Genomic DNA, 18,158 nt, shown 5'->3' on the forward strand with positions numbered 1-18,158 from the left:
ATACAAAGAGAGCAAGGTGGAGGGGGGGAACGCCTGAAAAGAAGTAAATCTTTCTTGTCAGCTATGGTTACAGCAAGAAATAATAAAACAAAAAAAAAAAGCCATATTCCATAGACTGTGATTTGCCAGCAAGCCCTAACGTTCAGGATGTCTTCAGCTTTTTTTCTTTTTTTTTAAACTTTGTTGTGTTACTTTCCTCAGCTGGAATCTACAAATGTGGGTTGCCTTGTGCAAAGGATTATTCAACTGCACTATCATCAGAAGCATCTGAGATACTTTATAGCTTGAGATGAAATGTAGCCTGCTTGGGGATGGTTATCTGGAATTCAGGTGTCAGAAAGAAGAGCCATATTACAATTAAAAAAAAGAAAAAGAAACAAAAGATTTGTGAAAGTAAACGGAAACACGGGGCACCTTCGAAGATATACGGAGACAGCTGCATGCCTGCAAAAGAGAGCAAGGAGAAACAAAATGATCTATGGCAGTGCGAGCAAGGAACAACACAGATAGCTATCAGCAGGCAGCTTAGAATAATAAAACACACGTCTTTGCCGAGGTTGGTGCTCCTATTTTTAATGTACTGCCACTTGCTGTAATGGGAGCGGAGGGAGGCAGCGATTGCTTGTTGTTCTTTCCCTTAAAACTGGAGTCCTTCCATTAGATTCACCAAATTTGGTGTTGAGGTGGTAGCGTTCCTGAAAGGCAAGCTGCAAACTACAGGGCAATAGGCACTCAGGCTTAGAGCAAGGCTCTAAGGAAGTGAACATTGCCCCCCACCCAAAAGAATACCCCAGTCAAAGAGGAGCAATATGTTAGTGTAGCAATAGCAGTAGCACTTAGGCTTATATACCACTTCATAGTGCTTTACACTGTTTACAGAGAGTGTTTACAGCACTCTCTGAGCATATTGTCAGCATATTGACCCTGACAATCTGACTCCTCATTTTACCGGCCTTGGAATGATGGAAGGCTGAGTCAACCTTGAGCTGGTCAGGATCGAAGCAATCAAACTTCTGGCAGTGAGCAGTGAGTTAGTCTGCAATGCTGCATTCTAACCACTGCGCCACCATGGTTCTAACAGTTGGGTACCACAACGCGGCCTGCGTGGGACGGAGCCTTGGTGGAAAAGCAAGGCAAGCAAGCTGGAGGGGGTGGGTGGAGGATAGCTCAACTCACAGGGTTACGTACCCAGGCAGGCAGATCAGGGCCACTCAATTGGGCCGCAGGTACCGCGTCGACAGGCAGGCAAGCCGCAGAGACTGTGTGGTCAACGCAAGCGAGGAGCCACACAGTGTGCTATGCTGGAGAGGCATGATAAGTAGTGATGGGGCAGGGCGAGGCAAGTGTGAGGGGGTGAGTGGGTGGGTGGGCAGGGCGATCAGTGACCGGGTGGGCCCCTGACCAGTGACCGGACGATCAGGTGGATGAGGGCAAGGCCAGACAGAAGTGGTATTTGCCGGTTCTCCAAACTACTCAAAATCTCCACCACTGGTATGCCAGAACTGGTTCGAACCAGCTGAATACTACCTCTGAATCTCATCCTACCCTGACCAGCTTTACCTATAGCGATGGACTTTGTTGTTACCCAAGTTATCCAAGAGATCTACAAATAGGACAAAATTAAATAAAATTAGCAATGATTATTACAATCTAGAAGGGAATAGGGCCATGTATGTTGCACCAGCTTCAAATACTCATCCTTGTCAGCTGTACTTCCTGTACATTGGACCACTGAGATGGATAAGAAGATCTGAAATTGCATTCAAAATGCATTCAACCTACTCACAATTCCAGACCTTGGCCATATGCTCACTCAAACAACCTTTCCTATACAAAGGCTAGAGATGACCATAGCCCTAGGGATGAATGTAGCCCTATTTCCCCCCATAAATATAAGGTTTAGAACATTTGAACAGAGCTCACTTTGAGAGGCCTGCTAATCAACTGTTACAAAATTGTTGAAGTGTGACAAATATGATACAGGTAGTCCTTGTTTAGTGATTACAATTGGGATCAGCAACTCTGACATTAAGCAAAGGGATTGCTAAGTGAAACCATGACTCTGCTCATGATCTTACCTCAGCTTGCCTTTGCTTCGCCAACTTGCAAAAGTTGTAAATGAAAGGATTGGCTGTAATGTCACTTTTTGATCACCGTCGTAGCTGCAAATGGTCATTAAATGGGGCTGTTGCTAAATGGAGAGTGCTTGTATGGCATTAGCTTGTAGAGAGTACAATCCACTCAATCAAGTTCATAGAGTTCTACCTAACAGAGGATTGAAGAAATTGCCATGGTTCTCCTTTTACTGTAAAAGTAAAAGGAGAGGTCAGGCAGAAATAAAAGCTGAAGAGATACTCACTGATCATGGCCATCAGTAAAACTGTTGAGATTCTGACACAAGGATTCTTGCACTGGTGAACTGATTAAGAAAGCCCTCTTTTAATCCAGAATGAAGAGTTGTAAACATTCCCATAAATTCCAGCTCAGTTATTCCACAATGAAATTGGTCTTGTTAATTGCATTGCGGAAGAACAAACACATTGAAATCACTGCTCCAATGTTTCAAGGAACTGAAGTGTTCCTCCCTCCCCTCCCCTCCAACTTCCTCCCTCCCCCCCCCAAGGACCACGGCTAGATTGGTTTTTGCTGTCAGATTTGGAATCTATTTATTCCTTTCTATGGAAACTGGCAAATTTGTGCAATGAAGTCTGCAGTGGGACACTACCGTCGGAGTGTGTATAATAACATTTGCGATTTTGATTTTATTCCATCTCAAATTGGGTAGCTTTGTGGCTTGTTCCTTCCTCCCAAAAGTGACTGGTTTTCAATTTATTCCCAGACATACAATGGAGCTGAGCTGAGCCTTTTTCTCTCTGCCTCTGCACACAATAACTGCCCGGTCATGGACATTTAACCTTGAAGGTGTTACTTTTCATGGTATTGAGCTGTTCAGCTGTTATCTTGTATTCCATTAATGTGCTATTAAATGAAGTAATGATTTTTAAAAGAGCAGGGAAAAAAAGAGGGGGGACAGGAGAGTGAAAAACAAAGAATAAAAAAGGAAGTGTTACTAACAAGTCTTAGGAACCATCATGGCTTTTCTCCTGAAAGAGTTCTGAAATGCTGTGTTTCTTTCCGATAAACCTTTGAAGCAAAAGTAATTTCGTCTTAGGTCACTATCAGGCCTACAGTCTTCAGCTGGAATGTTTGGGAGGCCAGACCAGAACTGGTTGGTGAAGAAGCGAGCAAGAGGATTTCCACAAAGGGGAAGCTGGATCTTCAACCTTTCAAGGGCAATTGTCAGATGAACTCATGATTAAACCTATTTTAAATGCATAATGGTATCTGTTGTGGTTTCTATTTTATAGCCCATAGTATCTACAATATTCCATATCACACAGACGAAACAATCTTTTGCCAGTCTGCTTCTTTTAAAATCGTGGTATTTGTGTCTCTATGCACATATGACACTTATTTCTGTTCTTGTTAATAATGTTTCTTAGGGAAAAAGGAAGTTTCTGGAGATCTAAAATTGAGGCAAGTACAACTGTATAAATCAGAACATATTTATACATTTCCAACCAGGATATAAGACTATCACTAGCCATTAAACTCACCCTAGATATAACCAAATGTTAAATATAATCCATTTTTTTTAGAAATTTCTAGCCCTACCCACATCACCCTCTTTGGAATATAACTGCCTTGGTGGTGCAGTGGTTAGAGTGCAGTACTGCAGGCTACTTCTGCAGACAGCCGGCTGACTGCAATTTGGCAGTTCAAATCTCACTAGGCTCAAGATTGATTCATCCTTCCATCCTTCTGAGGTGTCAGCTTTAAAATTCAGCTGCCACATTTCATGGAAGGGAGATGGAGGAGTTAAAAAGTTCAAGGTTATTCTGTATGTCGTATTAAGAAATTCCAGTTGCAGTTAATTGGTTCTCATGATTTATGAAGTGTAGAAGTGGGAGGAGAGAAGGGAGGAGAGAAGGTGGATTCTGTGTAATGCGCGAAAATATTTTCACTTTGGGAAATTGCCTTAGACAAACCAGATCTGTTTCTAAATAAATCAATTGGAGAGAAAATGTCTCGGAGTGATTGATATTGTGGATACTTTCTGGATGCCTTACACGAGGTGGGTAAAATGGCGGCCCAGATTGTTGGCAGCAATATGCTGACTCTGGAAATACCTTAGAGAGGGCTGTAAAGCACTATAAAGTGGTATATAAGTCTAAGTGCTATTGCTAAATATTTATCCAAGCCAGAAAATGATTATCATCAAAAGACCTTAAGTTTACCACTAAGCATAAAAACTCAACTTGAATCTAATCTTATATTTATGACAGGCCTAAAGGATGCTTACTCCTAACCATAAATTGATTCTCATATCAACTGAAATACTTACCGTGTCTGTTGTATCTTCTCTCTCTTCCTTAGCTGTAACATACAATCAAATATCACTAAATGTAATTATGACGCTAAATTTTATCCTTTGTAAAATATAAAAAAAAAAAAACAACCCCAGAGTAAAATGTCCTTCTACATGGGTAATTTCCAAATGTCAGAATAAGTCTATAGGACAATTGAATATTTTATTGCTTTGAAGGGGTCAGAGAATTTCAAATAGTTATATATACTATGCTTGGGTCTAACTTTTTCTGTGTAACCCGAGAAAAAAATTCTGCTGCTTGGCTATCTTAAGTAGAAAAGAGATTTCAGAAACTGGAATTGGTTATTAATGTTCAGATACTATGAAACTCAGGAACAATTAAGGAGATGTCATTGAACTGAAGATTAGTAGTCATTGTTATAGGTTTGTTCTTATTACTAAGCACAATACAGGTAAATCAATGAAATAAATAATAGTGGATATTTTCTAAGACCTGCACATTTATAATATAAATCAACATTGACAAATGGCAAAGGAAGTTCTTCCAGAGACATTAAGGATCCTGCGAAGAGGAAAACATGAAAGGGGGCATTGATTTCCAAGAGTTGAAATTAAACTGAGAAAAAGGTCAAAAAATGAAGTAGATATTTTAATATGAAGAAAAAATAATTAACTCTGATAAGATGGCAATGTCAATTGTTTGGTTCCCATTTTCTATTTATTTGATAACACTTTTTGTAAATGCATGAAACATATTGCATTTACAGCAGTACTTGAAATTTGTGAATCCTAATGTTTAATTTTGTTGTTGTTGTTCCTTGCCTTATTCCCATTTTGTCACAGGAAATGCAGTTTTGCATTTTGCCCGCCATTTCATCCAGTCTGCAGCATCTTTCATGTCTGCATCTCGAGGATTGTTTTGGGTCTGATGCATAATGATGCAACATAGAAATCTCAGCTGACTTGTTTTATGCTCATCATCCTCCTTTCTCATCTGGGCTTGGGACCAGAAATGGTGGAGTTCCTTTTGAATTTTTAATATTTCTGCATAAATGTGACCTAAAGTGTGATCTGTTCTCCTCCACACAAGTCCTAAAACCAGATAAAGTGAATTGAACAAAGGAGTCAAAAACATTATACTTGTTCATTTATTTATCAAAGAAAATGATCAAAAATTATACATTTGTGTGTGGCAAAGGTAAGTGTAACCTCTAGGATTATCAGTTTGAAACTTTGCTTTCAATTTATTTCAAGAGAAATGAAAGTAAATTTTATCAAGACTTTAAGAAGCAAAACTGAAAAATAATCCAGAAATGAATGAAACCAACCTAAGATTGGAGAGATGAGAAATTGATGGCACATTAGGTAGACTCACCAAGTTGTAATAGATGTATGGTACATATTATCCACAAATATGAAATTTGTCAAGGTCTGATAACAATATAGTTTTGTTATGTCTTTGCACCCTATATTTTAGTAAGTGAAGAAGAAAATTGAAAAACATTAACATGAAGTCTACATAATAATTAGAGTAGCAAGAGAGATTTTTAAAAAATGTTAAATGACCCAATAATTTATCCCATCAATATCATCAGGCTTTATTATTAGATTACTAGTTATGGCGAACTTCCAGATGACCTGCCTCTTCAAGTTGATAATCTCAATTAAAATAAAGGAAGGCTTTTATAGTTATTTTAAGATCCTAGAAGGCTACAAAATCATTTGTGCACCTGCAGCATTGTCAAAGACTGACAGCCAATCAAAACTTGCCCTTTTCTGAAGAATATATCTTTTCATTTTTCAAAATTTATTATTTGAAAAGTAATGATAAAAAATAATTTACCTGAATACTCATCAGTCATTGACCATCAAATAGTCTTTACATCATACATCATATTTTGCAAATAATTTGTTTAGAGTGAATCAGTTGATCAAACATTTAATTAGGATTAAATTCAGATTACATTGTTGCACAACTTCCAGTCAAGATTCCCAAATATAAAAAGAGACATAAAATCTTTAAACCAATATGTAATTGATGGGAAATGGATGTCCTTTCAAGCTAAGCAAATATTCTGCATGCAAAAATGGTCTGAGTTTAAAGCTGTTTGATCTCATTAGAATTTTATTCCTGAAAATTTGCCTATACATAAAATAACCTTTGCTGAATTAACTGTATAGAAACTTGCAAAAATGTTAGTTAAAGCTGCCAAAATAATCTTCCATAGCTGTGAATACATGCCTAAACTCTTGAATAGCTTGGTATAAATTAACCATTTATAAATAATAAATGATAGCTGTTTATTTGGTACAGTCTGCTAAATTCTCTGTAAGTAAAAAAAGATCCAAAGCACTTCAGGCTGCAGGCCTATCTCTAAATAAAAGATGCTTTAACTGGATAGATGGCTAATTGGTTCTTTTGACAAATCAGATGTATTGTGCAGCTCTGCAACAGAGAAAACTGCATTAACTGTTTCTATTAATGGATCTAAATTCCACCCATGTTCTCTTTGTTGATTTAAATAAGATGAGCAAAGCAGAGTTTTAATGTCTTCTTGGCAGCTCAGTTTTGTACTGAACAAAATACTTTATATAAAGAGTAAAAATTAGTTGTGATAATGGTGTATGTTAATAGCAAGGCTGCTACCCACTATCTTTTCTCCCAGTCATAACATTTGACTACCATATCAGGAATCCAGAAGTTGAAGGGCAGGGCTATCATCAACTCCTCCAGTGGCCAAGGAATGCTCAGCACATCACAACTCTTTAAAATACTATGTTACCACTGATACTCCATACTTGCAGGGAGAACATCCATAGTAACAATATAAGAAAGTAGTAAAGGACCATATAGGTCTTCTAGTCCAAGCAGGAGACCCTATATCATTCTGGATAAGTGGTTGTCGAATATCTTCTTAAATATTCCAGTGGTGGAATATTCACAAGTTCCAGAGGCAAGAGGCTAATTGTCCTCACTGTCAGGAAATTTCTCCTAGGTTGGATCTCTCTTTCATACGTTTCCATACATTACATCTTGTCCTGCCGTTAGGTGCTTTGGGGAATAGGTTGAATCCCTCTTCTCTGTGACAGTCCCTCAAATATTGGAAGACTGCCATGTTTTTAATGAAAATCTCAAGATTGCAACAAGAAATCAGGACCTAGCAGTATTCATAAGCCCCCAGTGACAGTTCTGTATAATCTCCAGAGAATTTCATTCAAGGTCAAAACTATAGGTACTTAAAAAACATTTGAGCAGCACCAAACCGAATTTGAAATTGAACTACGTACAAAGGATGAAAATGTAATTGCTAAATGTAATTGTTTTGTTGAGATTTCAAATGGAAGAAAAACAAGGGAAAGAGTATATGATTAAAATGGACTAAGAACTTTAGATGGGAAAATATGTGGCTGAAAAGACTGACATTTACAATGTTATAATTGAAAAGAAAACTTTTATAAAATGATGTTCCATTGATACGCGACTTCAGAAAAATTATCTAAATCAGTAGTTCTCAGCCTGTGGTCATCACAGAAAAGTCCACAAAGTCTTGAAGAAATGTTATAATTTAAATCTTGAGTTAAGACTTGGGGGTCCGTGGTCATGATCTATGGCCACAAAATGTATTTAAAGGGGGCCCATGGTGAAGAAAAGGTTCAGAACCACTGGTCTAGAATGTATAAAGGTACTTCAAATTTTGGTTGGAAATGTGGAAAACATGAAGGTTCACTTTATCACATCTGGTGGACTGCAAAAAATATGTAAAATGTCGAGTTCAGACACATACATTATTATAAAGAATTTTTAAGGACTCTGCTTTTTGGGACTGATGGATAGACAATTAGAAAAGAGTTATGGAAGATTGCTTTTATATATGATAACTGCTACAATATTATGATATGCTCAACAGTGGAAAGACTCAAATACCCACAGAATTAGCAGTGCTGACAAAATTGTTTGTTTAGAGAAACTACAATAAGAGCCAGTTTGGTCCAGTGGTTAAGGCACCAAGGTTAGAAAGCAAGAGACTGAGTTCTAGTCTTGCCTTGTTATTTATGGATTTGTTGACTAGAAGGGATGGATTGTGGAAAGAAGGAAGTTATTTTGTGATCTCAGAAAGAGAGGATAACATATAAATGGACTTGTAACTGTTATAAAAAAGACTGCAAGTTATTTCTTTGAAACCTTTCCCTTCTCTATTTATTTCTTTATACAATCTATATATATTTAGACTGTAATTAGACTATATATAAAATCCATCCATCTTTCATTTTTAGAACACAAGACTGCATCAATAATCTTTGCATCTTTGCCCATCATTGTTACACTCTTTCTTCTTCCATAAAGTTGAAAAAGGAGAGCCGATTTAACAATTCTTTTCAAGCTGATTGCATCCTTTGAGGGCAGCGCCTTTAATTATTATCATACTGCAAAATAGGTTTAAATCCTTTCAGGCACTTTCCATCTTATTCAGAGAAAAGTTGGCAAACGTTTTAGGGACTTTCCTCACCCATTACCCACAGGTTTCATCTTTCCATTTTCTCTATTCAACATGGGTGCCACTTCACTCCAGAATGACTCCAAAAGGCTCACAACTTACAAACTCTTTGAATTTTTTCATGAAGTGTGTTTTCTTTTCAAAGCTGTGTCAGCTCGAAATAAGAAGGCTGGATTTACCTGTTGCTTTCTAGCAATGATTCAGCTTCTATGGCATCTTGCCTTCTCGGCTGCAAGAAAAATAAGTTGCCCTCTCCACTTGGTTTCACCTCATCCTTCTTCCCTACAATTTCTTCTAACTCTATTCATCACTGGCATGCAGTCCCCTGCTGACTGACTATTGCCAACCAAATGCAGCTTTTGACAAAAAATGGTTGCTTTCTCCTGCCTTAATTTGGTCTACTGTTCACAGAGAATAATGTTCTTTTATCAATGTCAAATAAGATTCAATTGGGACTTTTATATGTGGAATGGGGAGTGGGGAGAATGGGGCAGGGTGAGTAATGCTAAGTCTTCTTCCACACTGATTGGCTTTACAGAAGTGAAATAATGTTTTAGATAGGAAAAAAATTGCTTAATGTCAAGCTAAGGCCATAGGGAGAAAGGCTGGATATCTCAAACCTCCTTCCCCCCAAAACAAAATTAGTGTTCACACTCTAGTGTAGGCACTTAGTAATTACAACTGATACCACCAACTTTGCTTGAAGGTCTCCTTCCTTTAACTCCATGTGTGAAACAGAACTCTCATAATTGTGTTCCCGTAAAAGGCAAATATGGAAATAATTTTTATAATGAAACCTCCTATTTGCACAATACAGCAATGTGTGATTGGAGGTTCCATCCTTCTTTCCTTGCTTGAGAGAGGCCAATCTCACAAGAGCTAAACACAAAGTTTATTTACAACTCTCCCCCTCCCGCAAAAGATACGACATATGGAACCTGATTTACAAAAATACATGCAGTGTTCTTGACAAATTACACGATGGTGTTGGTTTCTTCTAATCAGAGGACCTCTGCTTCTAAATTAGACTACATCTTATAAGAAGTTAAGAAATCTTCTTGAGATTTCACAGAAAATCCTAACCTGTCCAAGAAAGTAAGAACACAAGAAAGGATCACTTCAGTGGTAGACCCATGATGTCATGTATCATCATGTGATGGTTTAAGTCAACAGGTGATGTTAGACATGATTATTTAAGCAGTACGCAGAATAAAGATCAAAATTCTAACACAGCACCCTGTCTAAATGTGATTGCCTCTTGTTTTCTAAACAAAATCCTCTTGCAGCAAAAAATCTTCTGCATCTGTTCAGGCTCCCTGGCTTCTTGGGGTAATTCCAGTTGGTATAAGAGCCACCCAGAAAATGGACACCCCATTAGTTTCTCAGCTCCGGCACAGAGAACTCTTGCTCCAGTTCCCTGGAATTCTGACTCTTGTCTTTTAAAGAGCAACCTTCTTTCCTTGTTGAGGAAAGGGAAGAGTTGGAGGGATCTCTTGGGGCCCACATGGCCAAAATTAGATCTTACCCACCTGAATGTTCAGATGTTGACTGGCTTTGAATGTTACTTTACAACATACATTTTTTATGATGATGATAATTAGTTTGAATACATGGTTCCCAAGATCTGAACTGTCTTAATTAAGGAGCAAGATATTTCTGCTCTGAAACTACTTTTAAATGACTGGATTAAAGGAAAATTCTACTGAGACAAGCAACAGCTTGTTTAGAATCAGTGTGAAACCCTGCCTAAGCACACAACCAATTTCCATGAGGTGCAGAAAATAATTATGAGTGATGCCATTGGGCCAAGAATTGCATCCATAGCTATTGACAAATAATTCATTTCTCATCCCCTTCATTGGACCTAATAAGAAAAAGACTGTAAATATTCACACAGTTTAATTGGATGTGAGAGTATGGAATTGTTTAGCAGTTTTTTCCATTGTGCATTGTTTGCCATGTGTGCCTTTAGAAACTTTGGGGAGAAATGAAATGTGGAATTGCCTATTTCACACCTGTCTTCCTTGCATTTTCAAATTGTATTTGAATTGTTATATCTGTGTTGTGTTTTTGAGGGTTATACTGCTATATCTTTCAGGGTTTGAAAACTGATTTGAAATGTAGAGGTTAACACTGATCTAGTCATTTGTTTTTAAATTTTGTTAGCCATCTTGTGTATGTTCTGGAGGAGATTAATGGAGTAAAAATAAAAATAACCAGAAATGACATTAAAAATATTGAGTGAAATTGTACAAAAAATGATCCCCAAAGTCCAGCTATTTTCATTCAGTTTTGTTTTAGAAGTGAACCAAACTTCTAGAGGACAATAAACTTAGACTGGCTGCTATTTTGTATTTCTTCAAAAAAAAAAAAAAGCCACTGTAAAGATAAATGCTGTCTATCTTGTAATTTATTGGTAATTATTACAAATAAAAAACCACTCACTCTGATTGACTTGGTGAATCGTTCCTATAGCAACTCACATTATACAAATAATTCAGCTGAAAACCTCCAGCTGAAAAAGAAGGCAGCAGTTAAAGTTGCTAATTCTCTCTCTCTCTCTCTCTCTCTCTCTCTCTCTCTCTCTCTCTCTCTCTCTCTCTGTGTGTGTGTGTGTGTGTGTGTGTGTGTGTGTGTGAAGGCTGACTCATTAATGTACCTCTACTTGCAACAGAAACAAAGGGAGGGGGAGGAAAATGCTTGGAATGTATTGGGAACTGGGAGGGAGGCGAGGAATTTATGTGAGCCATTTGCAACCTGAGAAGATCTTGATACTTCTAGGCCATGTGATGAGAATCTTCCAAAGGTGCAGACAGTCTGCTGGATTGGTGGACAATGGACAATGGGTGACCAGAATGGAAAAAAGGCTAAATTAACTATGCTGTTTTTTGTGTGAAAACCTCAGAGTTAGCTTTGCTTCTTCTGTGCCTGTATGGCTCTTTTAGTGAAGTTATATAATGCCAATGACATGGTTGACAGTGTAGTGTGTGTGTACAGTTCGCTCTCCCATGCAACTTTAGGCTTATAAATTAGATATAAAGAAATCTCAACAATGTTTGTGCAAAAGCAAATGTAAGGTTTAGAAGGCATTCTGTTGCATTGGAGGAAAGAATAACCAAAAGTCCCAACCAATATAGTTAATTCTGAGCTTGAAGTACCAATAGTTTGATTTGTCAGTTTAGGCATCTTTCTGTGCTCTAAGAAATGTGTCCCTTACTAATTTTCAAATATAGCTAAATGGACAGAAATCCATAAATGTTTTGCAGAATTTAATGAAAACAGTTTACTTTAGAGACTCAAAATAAGGTGAAGGGTGATTATATTATATTATATTATATTATTTTATATTGTTAGTTTTCTGACTATTTTTCAGCCTTAGCAGTTTAAAAATTATTGTAATATATTGAAGCTATATGCACTACCAATAATAACATCTCATGTTCTGAAACAATATGCATTTTAATGCAATCAGAATCATGCATATTTCTCAACTTTTCTCCAGTTGTTTTCAGTTGGGTGTAAACCTAAGGAGACTTTTCAAAAAGGAATACAAATGAGAGGCTGATTACAAAGTTGTATATGCAGAAATTTTGCTCATAAAGTTAACTTGCCTTTGCAGGAAAATTAATAGCAATTAATAAAAGATGCATATGTGGAGAAGAGATGATTTGGGGAAAATGACTTAGAACAACTGAAGCATTATTTCAGTAGTAATGGGAGACATAGTTTGTCTTATGATTTTCAGCGGGGAAAAAATCAGTCTGGGTATTAAATCAAACTGGGTGAAAAATACAATTTCTTCACAGGATGAAACCAATGACCCTTCTCAACAATTTTATTTTCTTCTTCAGCATTTTGTCTAGCATGCTTTAGGAACAAGATACTTCATTTAGTAGACACATCTCTAATGCATTTGACATGTATCTGAATTTTTTTAAAAAATATAGCATAATAGCTAGACATATCCATCATTCAAGAATGTGGTCAAAGTGTCAAGTTAAAATAAAAGCCTTTAAAAATAAAGTTGAATAAATGTCATTGCAGCTTCCCATGTCAAGCATCTACAGAAAGTTAGATCATAACCCTAAATTCATCATTTCCTGGCAAAACATATTTTGCATGCTAGAGAGGGTTTTATAGAGAACCATATCCAATTTTTAAAGACAAACTGATGAACAAATCTACTCTCAAATTCCTAAACCTGGTAGACAAAAATGCTACTTTGTAGGAAGGAAAAGAATCAGCTGTAAATAAATGCATCTATTAAACACCCCAAAACATAATTTCAGTAGTTAAAAGCACAACAGATGTCATCATACTCTTCTTCATCACCCACACAAAATAAAAATCACACAAAATCCCTGAAATTCAATAAAATTCAATACATTATAGAGAAACTTCAAAATATTGGTTTAAATATGTAAAATTGTGCAACTCTACAACAGACATCATTTGCAATATATTATACGTTCCTGTAAAAATCAGAGCAAAGACCCTCTCCTAAAAGAGGACTACTGTTGAAAAAACTTTTACCATATATTCCTCACTTCAGATAATGGATGAGATGTGGAAACCATGCACATATTTAGTTTTAAAGGTTCAAGACATATAGAAAAGGTTGCAATAGGTCACAAAATCTACCCCAGGAAGAGAAAGTGAGAACTTTGCCTTGGCTTGGACTGATTGATAACTTTGGGACTGTTTTAATTTTTTGAAATATCTTGGTTGTTGTAGGAAGAAAGAAGGGGAAAAGAAAAGAAAAGAAAAGATTTATAATGGCTTTTCTGTTGAGGAACTGAGAAAAGAATATGAGCAAACAAAAAAATGGTGGAGATGCTGTGAGGGAAGCCTTCCTTTTCTTAGAAATGGCGCTTGCTAACTATCAACAAACATTACAGCAGATGAAGACAGCAGAAGAAGAAGAAGGAGAAGAAGAAGCCATCTTTGATGAATTTCAGAATTTAACCAAGAAAGAAGGAAGAGGGAAAGGAAGAGAAATGGAGGACTTAAGATTTAAAAAAACATTTAAGAAGGGGAAAATAAGGTGCAAAATCAACATAATGATAATAAACAAAAGGGAAAAGGAACACAACAGAGAATGGAAGCCAGCAAGGCAGAGGCTAGAAGAAGGGGGTAGAAAGGTTTGGTGGGGAAGAAAGGAAGGAAAATGGTGGAGAAAAGCTACAAAGTTTTGAAATTAGATGGGAAAAAAGGAATCTTTTTAGGGATAAAGGGTAAAGTATAAATTCTTTAAAAAAGGTTTTGCAAGGTACATAAGATGATATTGTAGCATTGTATTAGAAATAGAAAATTAAAATGGTTTAAGAGTTGATAAGAGATTAAAATGTTGAAATGTTTAGTAATGATTGATTTTAAATTTAATAATATTAAAGGGAAGGTTTAGAATATTGAGTTTTAATTAAAGAGTTTAATAAGATTATGATATTGATGTTATTATAAAAAATTTTATTATAGCATTTGTTTTTGGAAAAGACAATGGGAATGTTATAAGATTCAACATTTAGATTTACTGTTTAACTATGTATTTAATTATTTTGGATTTACTATTTAGATAGAATGTACCAAGCAGAATCGGATTGGGTACTGGGTGTTATTTTAAATGTTAATTTGATTAATGAGGGGAGACAGAAAGGCATCATACTCTGATTAGTGATTTCAGGAGAAATTCTCTTTTTTTTTTATATATTATAAGGGACAATAAAGAATGGACAAAAGATACAAATGTAATGATTCAAATTAAGATGGATTAATTAAGATAGAATTAAGAAGAGTGAAATGTGTGGAGAAGTTAATATAGAAGACTTAGAATGGTAAATAAAATAAGTAATGATATGTAAGATGAGCATGAATATAATTGAAGTTCATGAAGAGAGAGATATCCGGGGCCAAGTTACTTTCCTAAAAGATTTTTTTTTTTTTATGTTATATGTGTTGTGTGTTTATGTTTCTGGGAGAATTAGTGGAACCTTGCAGAAGTATAGAATGGGAATGATGGTGGTCAAGTCAGAAAGAAATAGATGAAATAATAATAATGAAACTGAATAAGAGTAAAGAGAGGTAAAGAGAAACTGGATAAGAGGTTTTTGTATGCTTATATGGAAATGGTTTAAAATAGAATTAAGGTTTTATCTGACTTGTTAAATTTATAATGGAAAAAGGTTTAAGTATGTAATGGTTAATGATGATTTGTTTGTTTTTGAAAAAATTAATAAAACTTGTTTAAAAAAAAAATCTAACCAAATGCTACCTAAATTTTCCAGCTAGACAATGAGGAAGGCAATAGAAAGCACTTCAGTACTATTGCCAAGAAGACTGCATGGATGCAACCAGAAGTTGAGTTTGATACGATGGAAGGATGAGTTTCATCATAAGCTATTATCAGGCACAAAAGACCAGGACCACCTAAGAAGTTACAATTGGTGCTGGATAAGGGTCATTTAAATTCAAGAGGGGTTGGACTTAGTCTGTTTGTGGCTATGTAGAGACTCTAGGCTAATTCCTCTTTTGACTCTGCCCCCATGTTCTGCCATTCCTTCTCCTACACTTATGGTATCAAGTCACTTAGGACTTTTTCCAGCTGTGCTTCCAATGCAGGCTTTTGTCATGGAATTGCACCGTCTCATTCATGGATTTAAAGGAAACAGTTATCTAGACGATGTTATCTTCTATGTGTAATTTTCTCGTGTTTTCCCACTGCTTGCTACATTCTGTCTCCTTACTAGGAAAAAAAAAATAACCTTTTACAAACAGAATGTTAGTAGCTCTAAGAGCTATTTGTCTACCTGCACGCTCAAGACTTCAGCTTGGCCTAGGGAACAAATTCAAAGCCCGTGAAGGCAACAGAGGGGTGAAAACATCTAGTCTGAGTCAGCTCTGTTGCAATTATATTTTGCATTAACTGAATCTGCTTCAGCAGCAGTCCCATGTGTAATGTAGCACAATTATCCGAATGGGAGTTTATGAGATTATGCTTCCCCGCAACTCAACTTTCCATTTCCAGATAGGACTGCAGTTGAGATATCAACCACACCTGGTACAAAGCACCACATGCTGTCAAAAGCACTTAAGATTAATTCATTTATTAAATATCTACACCACCACCTCATCTAAGTGACTCTGGGTGGTTTACAACAACAACAAAAAATACCATGTAAATACCGTACATTAATAAAAGCATAGCTTTAAAAACCAAGTTTAAAAAAGAAGTTAAAATCTACAAATAAAAATCAATCAGTTTATATATAATTCAAGAGCTAGAAGGTTAACAAGACAGTGAGAGTATCTTCAGGCCATCAGCCATCCCCAGCATCATATTTTTAGACACACACCCCCCAAAGCCAGGTTTAAACACTCCCCCAGAAAAAAAACAGAAGAATGGGGGCTTGCCTTACCTCTTGGTGGGTAAGATGTTCCATAAGGCAGGGCCAGCCACTGAGAAGGTTCTCCTCCTAAATTCTGCCAGTCAAAACTCCCTGACTGACAGAATATGTAGCATGTCCTCCCAGCTTGACCATGTGGGATGGGCCTATCTCATGCCATTAATGGGTTTAAAGGTGATAACCAACACTTTGAATTGGACACCCAGTGCAGTTCAACCTGGCACCCAGTGCAGTTCAATGAAGCAGAGGTGTTATATGTGCCACCTCCTAGTAAAGCCTCAAACTGCTTGCATTGCAGCATTTTACATCAATTGCAGCTTCTGGATGCTCTACAAGGGTAACTCCACAAAGAGAGCATTGCAGTAATAGGAACTAGGACTGTGAAGAGAGCTTCTCCATTCAGGAAGGAGCAGAACTGACACAGAAGTTGAGCAAAGGTCCTCTTAATCACTACCACCTGCTCCTTAAACAAGAATTGTGAGTCCAGAAGGATCCCAGATTATGCACCAAGCTCATCTGAGGCCATGCTACCACACCCAAAACCAGAGAAGGTAAACTTCCAGATACAGAGGAGCCACCTACTCATAGCCACTCCATTTAACCAGAGTTCAGCTGAATTAATTCTTGGGAACTTTCATTGGAAACATAGTCTTATCCAGTCCAGATTGAATATCCCTCTTTTGATCTGAGCAATCATCGAGCAGCAATACTCCTTCACTTTCCTTGAAGCTCATTCTTTCAGGAGATTCAGGTCCAGTGCCATTTTTTGCCTAACCTGAAGAGAAGTAGAATTCCGTATTGTTTTTATTCAGTATACGAAACATTTCATTTAGCTAATTCATGTTTAACAAACCTGTTACCATGGTACCTTGGTACTCATCATTAATTGGTTTCAGGCACTGCAATAAATACAAGGAACGAAGGATATCAAACAATTTTTTCCCATAAGGAATAATGTAATGAGTCACAGGGTAGCTGAACCTGCTGAGTACCGGGATAAAATGTTTGTGTAAAAATGTGTCAAGTACCAAATTCAATGAGTTTCTAAGAAGTTGAATACCAAGGTACTACTGTATTTAGTAGGGCCTTCCTATAATCGGAAGATGGAACATACAGATGGGGATTCTGGTGGGAAGATACTAGAGATCTAAACGAAAATATCCATGCTACTCAATTCTATGAGGCTATTGTAGAATCCTCAGAATCACTACACTGGCCCTATTGGAAGGTTGGGGCAAGTATTTAGTAGGTTCTGACCAGTTCTGGAAAACCGGTAGTGGAAATTTTGAGTAGTTTAGAGAACCAGCAAATACCACCTCTGACTGGAGATTTTACAGTATCCTTCCCCTGCCATGCCCACCAAGCCACGCCCACAGAACCGGTAGTAAAAGAAATTGAATCCCACCACTGGTTGCAGGGCAGAAACAGGGATCTGTTGCTCCTCACAGTAAGGTACCAAGAGTTAAGGTGCTCAATGCTCAATCACACATTCATTACAACATATGTGCTGCTGAAGATGGGTGATGGAGTGAATGGGCTGGAGAAGTCTGAAAGCTGCAGAATAGTATATGAAAATAGTTCATATATACCCAACCTGGCAACTCCCAGTCCACATGCTGGATGGGGAATTCTGGGAGTTGAAGTCGACATATCACAAAGTTGCCAAGGTTGGGAAACACCGGCTTAGTAGATGAGTCAGAATCCAACAGAAAAAAACCCCCGACCTCTTGCTCCACTGGAAGAGAGAAACTAGCATTTGCAGGTGACAGCTTTCCACAGAGAAAGATATGTTTGGCAAATGAGAAAACTAAAGGGGAAAACAAGACATAGGAATAAAAAGGTAAATTGGACCTACTACTAATCGGTCTGAAT

The sequence above is a fragment of the Notechis scutatus genome, chromosome 1 (assembly GCF_049901735.1).
Source record: "Notechis scutatus isolate UNSWTSFEM ecotype Mainland chromosome 1, rNotScu1.2, whole genome shotgun sequence".
NCBI classification, from domain to species: Eukaryota; Metazoa; Chordata; class Lepidosauria; order Squamata; family Elapidae; genus Notechis; species Notechis scutatus.